Here is a 10,937-nt window from a genome sequence, read left to right as displayed (position 1 = left end):
AAAGGTGTCTCAGGGATCCCTTTGCACCTAGGCTGTGATTCCCTTTCTGTGGTTAAAACAAGAAATTAACTCGTCAAGGGAAATGGTTTGCTGGCTGGGTATTAAATGCTGGGAGCTGCTTAGGAGGTTTAGGAATGGAGAAGTTCAGGAGGTTTAGGAATCTCCAGACTTAGGTTGGATATGTATGTGCAGGTCCCTGTTTGCTATGATGTTATGCTAAACATTCAAAGTGATGTTCTTGTTCCCATAATGTTTTGTTTGGTCAACTCAAATCAGGTTAAAAATGTAGTTTTAAGGGTAAAAATGTCATCAGCAGAAGGCATTGCTCACTGAAGTGTGTTCCTCACTTGCCAACTACTACTTGGCAGGAACAAGCAGGCAAGGTCATTAGTGTGGTACTTTCTGGAGAAGGATGCAATGCACTCCATGCAGACTGCAAATCCAGGGAGTGCCAGACTACCAGTGTAGAGTCTTTTCATTTGCTGAGCCACAGGGGATGGTAAAAATCTCCAGATAATTTCTCAGCTTTAAACAAATGTTCTTTCTGTGTATGGCTCACAATTCACACAGGGCAAATGTCCACAAGAAAACAAAACTCGATGAAGTCTGGGCTGTCAGTCAGCACTGAGTGTGCTCTCTAACTTGAATTACATCCATATTACTCACTAGGGCAACTGTGTATGTAAAACGATTTGCACAATTTCAGCTGGCTGGTCTAATTATATAAAGTACTCAAGCAAACAGAGAATTCCCCAGGAAAATTATGTTTGTCTTTAAAATGAATTCTTTCTCTCACTATATCTGTTTATAGAAAAAGTTTCACAGATAAAAAAATGAAGGTTCTTTCCAGGCACAAAAATATTGCATAAAAAATAATATGTGGATTGGACAAATGTATTTTGATCATAGCCTATGGAATATACAGGGGAATAATCTGCAGTTTAGATGTTCCAGTGATTCTTAAATTGCAAGTTGATGTTTGCAATATTATGACCAAGGCTTCAGAAGTAAAGACAATTGAAAATATTTTTAAGCAAAAATAACTTACAGTTCATATTTCCAAGGTTTTTTGTCTGTCGTTCTGTGGACTAAAGGAACTGAGAGCTCTGTGGAGCTAAAAGGAACACTGAAATTCTCAAGATTCTCTCTCTTTTTTTTTTTTTTTTTTTTTTTTTTTGAGAGTGCCCACCCAGTATCAGAATAAGTAGCAGAAAACCATGAGTGTGACACTCCTCTTGTCACACCGAATTTCCTGCATTTATGTTTTTTAAACAGATGATGGCCCTGGTGAGAGGGTGAGACTGTGTACAAATGTTTGTGGTTCAGAGCCCAGTTTTCCAAAGAGAAGTCCAGAACACACAATACGTCACCTGTTTGTACTCCAGCTCCATGAGGCAACGAAGACAGAATTATCCAGCCTTTCCAGATCAGCTCTCCCGTGGGGCTTTAGAGCTGAGTTTTGGTCTCTGCAACACACAAAAATGTTTCCCCACATGAATTAAAATATTACTTCTTGGCTGTACAGCGTGCTACAGGCTTTATCCACTGGTGTTACACTTTTATACTGTTTTAACCATTCCCAAACTAAGGTGGGGAGATGGTCTTGCCAGCATTAGTCTGCCTTTGGCTCAGGAAGTGTTTGCATTTCTTGTTATTACTGCTAAGCAGATTATTCACCATTTATGTGAAGAAAATTTATCATGTCCTGTAATATACCTAACAAGAGACAAAGGGGATTTTGCCAAGTGAGGTTCCTCTACTTACAATTTGGATCACTTTTATGACTGACTTGGGGAGCAGCAGAAGTCAGACCCAGTGTAGATGCTTTTATTTGATGTTATGTGAGTTTAGAGCCCAAGTGAATACCAGGGCATGGCAAAAGAAGGTTTGCTGCAGTCTGTTAGTAGCACTGGAGAGTATCCAGTGAATGATAGGAACAAAGGCTTTAGTAAAATGAGGACTGGCACTGGCATGTAGCTCTTCCTCTGTGCCTTTCTGCTAGAACTTACTTCCAGTTTGTGAAGGGCAAGCTTTGCCTGTGAGAATGAACGACTTCATGACAGTACACAGGTTCTGTGTGCTGCCAGTCAGCAGGAGAATCAGCCAGTGTCACACATCCCAATGGGAATGTTTGTTCTGCCCCATGGGCATCCATATTGGGGCATCTATTGCCTCCCCTCCCACTGCTCTGTGGGCATACCTGACACAAGCCCAGGTACTGGCTCCTGCACATGGAGCAAGTCCAGCAAAGGTAGACTGGAGCAATCCTTCTCCCATTTCAGACTGCTGAACACAGACCTGGAGGTAGCACACAGTGTGGCTACTGCATACAGAAATGAAGCTGGCTACAGGGAGCTCAGGATTTTATCCCAGCTTCTGCATGCTTAGGTATTGTGCACTTCCATTGATTATTACTGCATTTTTAGCATTTATAACTCTTTCTAGTTCTTTGGTTGTAAAAGGTCCTTGGCCAGGTGGCTCTCAGCCAGGTGGCTTTCAGCTCTCAAGTGATATTTATGTGGGAGACGAGCTGTGGTCATATTTTCAGACGCATTGTGGTCACATTTTCAGTCAGGAATTAGAGCAAGAATAAGACCATTCTTTCCCCCTCTGTAGTTGGAAATGTTGTTCAGAGGCATCTTTCTGGTGTCATTCCATGTCTGTTCATTTTGGTGTGGACAATGGCCTGTGTCAGTCACGCTGCTGTGTCAGTCGAGCAGAAAGACCAGACAAGGAGGGGAATTGAGGGCCCTGCTCAGCCTGCAGGGAGAACATACAGTGCAAATAAATGGAGGAGGCAGGCTACTCGGAGCAGTCAGTGTGCCCTTTGTGCAGCACATTGTGATTTTTGGCTTTTGAAGGCAAGGAGGTGGGCAAACTACAGCGAGGAAGAGATTTTTCACTAGCCAGCTCCAAGCCGGCCTTTGCCAAGAGAATAACTTTAAGTGCAAACGGAAACCCAATCGTATACAACTGCATGTTGAATGTCAAGGGATGGAAATGTTGTAAGAGTCAGAGTCCATGTTTGCTTTCTTGGTGTGTTCTTTTCCGTGCTCACTTGAAGAGGAAAATGGAATTTAGGATGGGGAAAAGAAAGAGCTGGCAGTACTGATAGAGTAAAACCCACATGGGCACTACCTGACAATAATATGCATTTAGCTGCCAACAAAAGGAATGCTAAATAAGCATGGATCTCTTACCAAGTGCTGCTACTGGATTTATTTTGGTTTAAGGTTGTTTTTTTTTTCCTTCCCTCAGTGTTTTTGCTAATTATAAGTTGTGGCACCAAGAATATTTAATTTCTGTTGAAAGGATGTGTGGTTTTCTGAGTGGTGGGAGTAAAGCAGCCAGGCATACTACAAAGGAGAAGTGTCCTGAAGTGAAGGTTTTAAAACATTTTCTGTCCATTGAGCAAGCACCTTGTGCTGTTGGGACCTCAGATAGAGCTTTACCGCTGAGCCCAGCTTTAGGATGTTTTCTAAACATACATTTTCAGTGACAGAACTCAATAGTTCAGCAAGGTGGATCCAGTTATGCCAGCATAAATTCCAATATAATTTGTTTTGCTGATATACATTTATTCTAGTTATGCCAGGATAAATTCCAATAAAATTTGTTTTGTTGATATACCTTTATTGATTTTTAAAACCTTAATGCACAATGCTGTTTTGAAAACCTAGTGACCCTTCTAGAAAAGCTGTGGTGTCTGGACCTCTGGGAATATCTTTGTGGAATATCCTTGTTCCTGTTGTTCTACACAGTGGTCACCTCAGTCTGCTTCTGGAGGCATCTGCTGTGACCTAGAGGATTTTATTGGCAGGAGCCAAGACAAAGCTCTCAATCTGATGATTTTAATCCCTTTTTATTTTCGGAGAGGTGGCTGCAAAGAAGCAATGTGGCTTCCCCAGTGAAGCTATGTTGTTTGGCATTGCCTTAGGAGTCCCATTAGCTTCTCAAATTAAAAGGTTCTGGTGTGTTACTAGAACAGCTGTTTTCATTAAACTCACTCATTTAGGATACAACAAATAAGCCTTTAATCTAATGTGTTGATCAGTGACAAGTCAGCAAGTTCGAAGGTGTTACCAGCTGAGGAAATGTGTGTTTGCTGCTGCATAGTCGAAACAAACAAAGGGTTTTTCTTTGTTGCCTTAGAAGTAGTCTCCAGTTTGTGAAGAGGGTGTGTTCCAGACTCATTTTGGGTCTCATCTGCCATTATATGTAAAGAAAATGTTACAGCTCACAGGTAAGACTGTTGTTATGGCTTATCAATGCTCTGTGCCAGTTTCAGTTGAATTTGAAGGGACATGAACCTGGAACAAGGGATTTCCTTTTTCATTCTCATTACACTCCCTGCCCCCCCACCTTTTAATGTAGAAAAGCTCTAAAAATTCTAAGATAATTTTACAAATAGCAGCCAAATTATAATAGTGTTTTCTTCTTTCTCCTGCTACTCTGAAAATTAACTCAATGTCTTTTTCTTTGCACACTGGGCATAAAGCTGAAACAAATATTCCGTTTACAGTAACCATGGCTGGCGCATGTAAGAACCAAAGCCTTGCGGGTCTTTGGGATTCGGATTTGGGAGGAAAAAGTGATGACACTAATCACAGCCTTGGCATTTTAAACTGAGAGCTGTGGTCTTTTAGGGTCGTGTCTACTCAAATGATCTTCAACTAGCAGTTAACAGCAGTGCTGTTTGTGTTTTCCAGGCTGATTCTACCAGGCTGAAGGTCTGTTTTCCTCTACCTGCATGCTCAGGAAAAGACAGCCCTGCGTCACTTCAGATTTGGTAAGTTTTCTTTGGGATAGGAAAGTCTTCAGCTGAAAACTCAAACCTAGCATGAATCCATACCAAACCAAATAAATCTGAAGATCCATCTGTATCCTGGTATCTCTGAAAAATGGCAAAAGCCTGGAATATCCTAGGACAGCAATCCAGTGAGTGTATTTTATATGAAGGACCAGCTTTGTGGTGTCTTGATGCATTTCCCACAAATCTACTTAAAGATAATACTAGTGTTTAAATACTCCAAAAGAAGCAGATATGGATGTACTGGCTCCCAGTACGGTATTTATTCTGCCTTGTTTTTTGCTTAACATAAAGGCTCTCAAAACAGCAGGCCTAGAAATTGGTGTTTCCTTCCTTGAAGCAGCAGCTGGGTAGTTGGACTTCTGATCACTGTATAAAGGTGAGTCCACACCTTCAGTTGAAGACTACTGTGTAAAGGTGGGTGTCCACAAAAATAAACTCCTGGACTTGCACTTCATACATTGCATTTGTTTATACAACTTGTATAAACATATTTAGGAGTAGTTTCCATATGAAATATTTAATAATTTGAGCTGCTGGAAAACTGAAAACTCGTCTTCAAAGTTAAAAGACTAAAGGAAAACTGGTATGTTGTTGTTATTGTCATTGTTATGTCAGCATTATAGAAAACTATCAACACTGTGGTGGCTGAGAATTACAATTTGGTGATTACAAGAACTGCTGATGGTCAAAGAAATGGAACAATCCTTTTGGGAACCACTTTAAAATTCCAGAGGTGGTGTAGTGGTGCTTTTTTCAGGCCTTTAAGTGGAACTCTTGCTATTCCCACTTCTAAGCCTGTCCCTGGCCTCCCCATACTGGGTCCCTAATAGAATTTAGATATTGAAGTTTAGAACTTCAGTAATTGGGAAAAATGTAAAGTGCTAGGTATGTTTTTTGCCAAATATATATGTTTGTAATGAAAAAAACCACAGATGAAGGTGCTTTTGGAACCTGATTTGTTTGCCTAGTGATGGGTGTAGCAGACCAGCGTCTGAGGGTCAAGCATGACAGTTCTACTTTGATACTTGCATGATCCTGCAATCATCACATTCCACAACATTGACACACAGTGAAACGAGCAATGTCTGTGTGATCAGACTGTGTATGACAGACAGAAACATAAATTACCAAAATGGAATCGTCTAAAGGACTGGAAGTGATCTAAGGTATGAAGGAACAGGGCAATCCTTTCCAGAAACCTCTGCTGAAGGTTTTCTCACATCAATTGTCATGACAATAGGTGGCACCCTCATGCCAATAAATATCATGTTTGACGGAACTAGGCTTCCTTGCACTTACATACTGCAGTTTCTTTAATCAAAATTATTGGAATTGAAAGCAAAAACAAGTTGTGAAAGCAGAATGTTCATTACTGAAAGGGGAGACATGCCTGAAAAACAGAACTGTAAACTCCATTTTGTCTGTTGATTTTAAGATAAAACCAAATTACCAGTTTAGTGTGAAACTAAACTGCTGTTCTGTTGAGGCAATTGAGAATTTTGAGTGTGGGCCTGTACTGAGCAATGGACACAAGCTGTGTCTTCCTGTGCTTTATAGCTGAGGATTCTGACCCCTTAGGGATTACTTTAGAAGAAACCAAGGTGTGTCCTGTTTTATTTGCTGTGTTACACAGAGTCTTGAGTGCATGGGATATCCAGGCAATCTTGAAGCTCACACCTGCACAAAGTCAGAAAGGGAATCTTAAAAGAAAGGACTTCTCTCAGTACAGTTTTTGTCACTTTTACTTCCAATGTGAGTCAAAACCTGGAAAAAACTATTAACCAGACTTTGTCAAGCCACAGGCATCTTAGCTTGTGGTTTGGATAAATGTCCAGGTCATTTCTTACTCTATCCTCAACAAATCTTATTCCCTGCTTCTCTGCTGAGATAGAGAGGAGGGTAGGAAGCGGCAGAAAAGAGAACATTAAAAAAGCCTAAATGCATTGTAGAACAGTGAAAGGTCACCACACATTAGGAATTGTGAAAGACACCTGCTTTTGTTGATTTTGGTGATATAACAGGCTATGAGAACTTTTGCTAAGCCTAAATTTTATGCATTTTTTTATTTTAATGAAAATGGTGTTTAAAAATCTGTTGTAATTACAAGGACATAAATTATCTTAGGCCTGCAGATGGCCCATAAAATTTGCAAAGCCTTGGCCATTTATAAGCTGGAATTGGATCAGAAAAAGCTTGAGGATTCATTGAACTTTGCTAGTCTTGGCAATGTCTCTGTTACACTTTTGCTGGGATTTTGCTTCATCCTTACATTGCAAAAGTAACATCTTAGGATGGTAAAGCCAAACTAAAGGGGAAAAAGAATTGATGGAGTGAATGAGGTTCCATTCTGATTTGAGTCTTAACACAGCTGTTCTCTTAGCTAAAATTTTGCTGAAGTAGTTATGATATTCTAGGGAAAATTAAAATGTCCAGTGTTTCAGGAAATGTTTCTTATTTGAACTTCTCTTCATTTCTCTTCATTGTGTGCATCATCACATGCTGATTTTTACAAAGGTTTTTGTGCAAAGCAGTTTAATCCCTGGACAAATTATATTCCTTGGGATGAACGCTATCTTCAGGTTTTGATGCCAAAATGGAATTGTTGTTTTCTGCTTAGTGTTTGCTCCTCAGCAGGTCTGGTTTTAGGCAGGTGGTTAGAGATCCAAAAGGGACCAAGAGACTACTGCAAGTCAGTTAAGCTGTCACACTGCACTTAAGTATTATTAAATGAAGATGCTTTACCAAACACTTTCATCTGCTCATCTTGCACTGAGAAATACCCTGATGCCAGTGTTAAGTGTTTCTGTTCCTTGGATTTCACAGATGGGAAAGCTCATTCAGTTCCCCAGGATGCAACTCCTGTCTTGAAAAATCTAAACAATTGGGACATTTTTTTGGTCCCGCATCTAAGTTTTAGGTTGTGACAGTGACCTGCAGTCCTTCAGAGCAGCAGGATCATTCTTTGTAGCCTCACTTGGAATGAGGAGGAGTATTCTGCTTCATCATGTGCTTTCTCTGTCCTGAAATGGAAACAGATTGTGTAAAAAGTGTTATCAGAATACCACCAGCCTTTTCTTGCTGTGAGCAGCAGGCTTCCAAAGGGAAGCAGTAGCTGCTGAGTATCATGCTTAATTCTGAGAGGGTAGAGGGAACACTGTCTCATTCCTATTTTTGGTCTCCCCTTGGGAAAAGACCAAGCGGTAGGGAGAAACTGCTGTGCAGCCTAAATATCTCTTACTGTGAGTTCCCAACAAAATACAACAGGGCAACAATATTAGTGGGAAACTCATCTTGATGGGGCAAGGGAATCAGGCAGGCACAGGTTCAATATAACAGAGAGAACCAAAGGGGTTCATTTGTTAATGTTTCCGTGGTTCTCTTGTCATTGGCAGTAGCCTAAAGAGTAGAAAACCCTTTTGACTTAATTTAGTCAGTTTTGTCAATTAAGCAGAATTCTTCTTTCATTTCTCCACTTTATCTTTTGCAAACATCTAAGTGCATCATGAACTGCAGATGCGATTAATACATCCTATTGTTTGCACTTTACCTTAACCTGCCTTTAATTAATGAATGATTTTTGATTGCTCAATACTGAGGTTTGCCTTGCCACAGGGATGGCAAATCTGTACTCAAAGATGTCTTAGCAAGGCCCAACTTCCTACAACATTCACCAGAATATCGAAAGGATAACAGATTCCTTGTGCACTCTTTCTCTCTTTGCACTCAGTGAGAGAGAATTTGGAATGTCTGGAGCACACTCCAGCATGGCATTGGTGCTGGCACCATCCTCTGCCATTTCCATAGTTTTCTCTCAAGATGTATTATTGAATTTTTTCACAATGTGTCACTTTTGTTTTTTATATCTGGATATAAAAGACATTAATTTCTACTGGTTACTATAAGAAGATAGTTCCAAGAGTTCAAAATTTAGGAGTTACCAATATTTACAGAAGTAAATACCATGGTGTATCAAACACTTAAAGAATCCTTCCTCATGACAAAGAAAGAGCTTATTTACAGCTCATCTGTATATACACAAAGTAGTAAATATTCAAAGTAAGATCTTTCTGATCCTCAGGTCAAATTTTGTATTATAAACCCAAAACAGATTGTGTGGTTTGCAGGGAGTTGTAAAACTAAATGAAGCACATTCAAAATACATTTTTGGTCTAATTCCATTTTCCAAATCCATGTATGAAACATGAAAATAATAGCCCAGGTTTCAAAACCAACAATGTTCTCCTTAGAAACCAGCATCTTTGTTTGCTAGGGGGTTCCCAGAATTACAGTGCACTCGTGGCACACTGAGGTGGGTGTGGGTGGTGGGACCCAGGCCTTCATGGAGCACTGGGAGAGCTCAGGACGTTGAGAGTAACGTGAAGGTAATGTGCAGGTTTGCAACCATCACTGCAGGTTTCTCAAAATGAGCTTCTCAGCTGGGGACTCAGATTCAAGTTCCAGACTTCAAGGACATAGATACTTTTCTAGAAACAGCTCTTGGTGTCTCTGTGATGCAGCTCTCTATTTTCTGTTTATGGGCTGTGCCCCTTTGGGAATCCTCAGATACCCCAAGTCCCTCCCTGCATCCGACACTTCCACGGGACCTGTGGGGACACAACAGTAGGGCTGGCCACTAAAGTGTGCTATTTAATTAGCCATGGGCAAACAAATAAGGTTTTGGTCGAAGTAGTTACCAAAGACCAAAGTGACATGCTAGCTTTTCTGGAAGTCTTGTGAGTACTGGGGAGCTTTGGGCTTAGCTGGAAACCTTGGATGTCATTACTGAGCCACTGTGCTTTACTTAGAGCATTCCTTCAGTGTCAGGTTGAAAGGTGAAGGCAAGAAATCCCAGAACTGCACACAATGCTGCGGAATACACATATTTCTCCTGCACACATCTCTGGAGGAGTCCCCCACCAAGCTGACACTAACCCTGACAGCCAGATGTGCAACTCAGATCAGACAAAAACCAAAATAGACTGTGGTTTACAACTGCTTGCAACAATAAACAAAGCATATCAAAGGATCGCCCAAAAGACACTTTCTCTGTAGAAACCTACATGGTTTTATTATTCTAGTCTCCAGCTTTAAAGCATTTTTGTCATTTTTGTAGAAGAAGAATTAAATAGTTGCAGATTCCAACCAGGGACAATTGTCAGGGACTGGACTGGGCTTATTGGTCAACCACATCCATCTCAGTGAGACTGTGCATTGTCAGCAAAAGTTTCCTTAAGGATGATGTTACTTGCCAAAATCTGCTTTCTTCAGTTTGTGATGCATTTTTATAGGGGCATTACTTATATAAAGCTTTCCCCACTGCCCCATGCAAATAATTACAAATATAATTTTATGTGGCCCCAGTTGGCCTGTGCAATATTCAGTCTTTCACTTGACTGCTGGTGAGTTCTTTCTGTTAAACAGAATGAAACAGGAACATCCATCCCTTTGAAGCAAAGCTTAATTGTTTTCTCCAGGTAAACGTAAATGTCACAAATTGGCATGACAAAATGTCATAAGTCTTTGAAACACATTTCAGTAGGAAAGCATGTAAAATATATATGGTTTAAGTTGGCAGTGTTGCCCTGCAAAAATTAATTCAGCTTTGCAAACCAATCCGGATGAACTAACCTGGGAAGGGGAAAGTGAGAAATGCTACTCTAATATGAAAACAAGTAAAGCTTCTGTTTCAACCTGCTTTTCTCTTGAATCTATTTTAAATCTTTAGCATTCTTTTAGCCTCCAGACTATAAAGTTGAAAGATGCTTTGTTCTCCAAGGCTGGTATCACCTTACTAGGAAAGCCATGGAGGAGGACTCATAATGTCTTCTATTATGCAGCTCTATCTCTACTTAATGTTGACATGAAATTCTTTACTAAAGTTCTGGCAATAAAATTAGAGAAACTTATTCCAAAATTGTTTCAGCTGATCAAGCAAAATTTGGAATTCTTTCTATGTCCTGAAACTTCAGAAAGTTAATAGTTTGTGTTATCCTGACTCAGTCAAACTCTTGTCACTTTCCTGGAATCTTTGTGGGCTGAAATACTTGGGTGTTTTTACTTTTGCAGACATGTGCATTCTCCTGTGGAATTAAATGTGAGAAAATTTTAGTTGTATTTTATTACT

This window comes from Prinia subflava, chromosome 2 (assembly GCF_021018805.1).
Source record: "Prinia subflava isolate CZ2003 ecotype Zambia chromosome 2, Cam_Psub_1.2, whole genome shotgun sequence".
Classification (NCBI taxonomy): domain Eukaryota; kingdom Metazoa; phylum Chordata; class Aves; order Passeriformes; family Cisticolidae; genus Prinia; species Prinia subflava.
The sequence above is the reverse complement of the archived record's forward strand: the minus strand, read 5'-3'. Positions refer to the sequence as shown.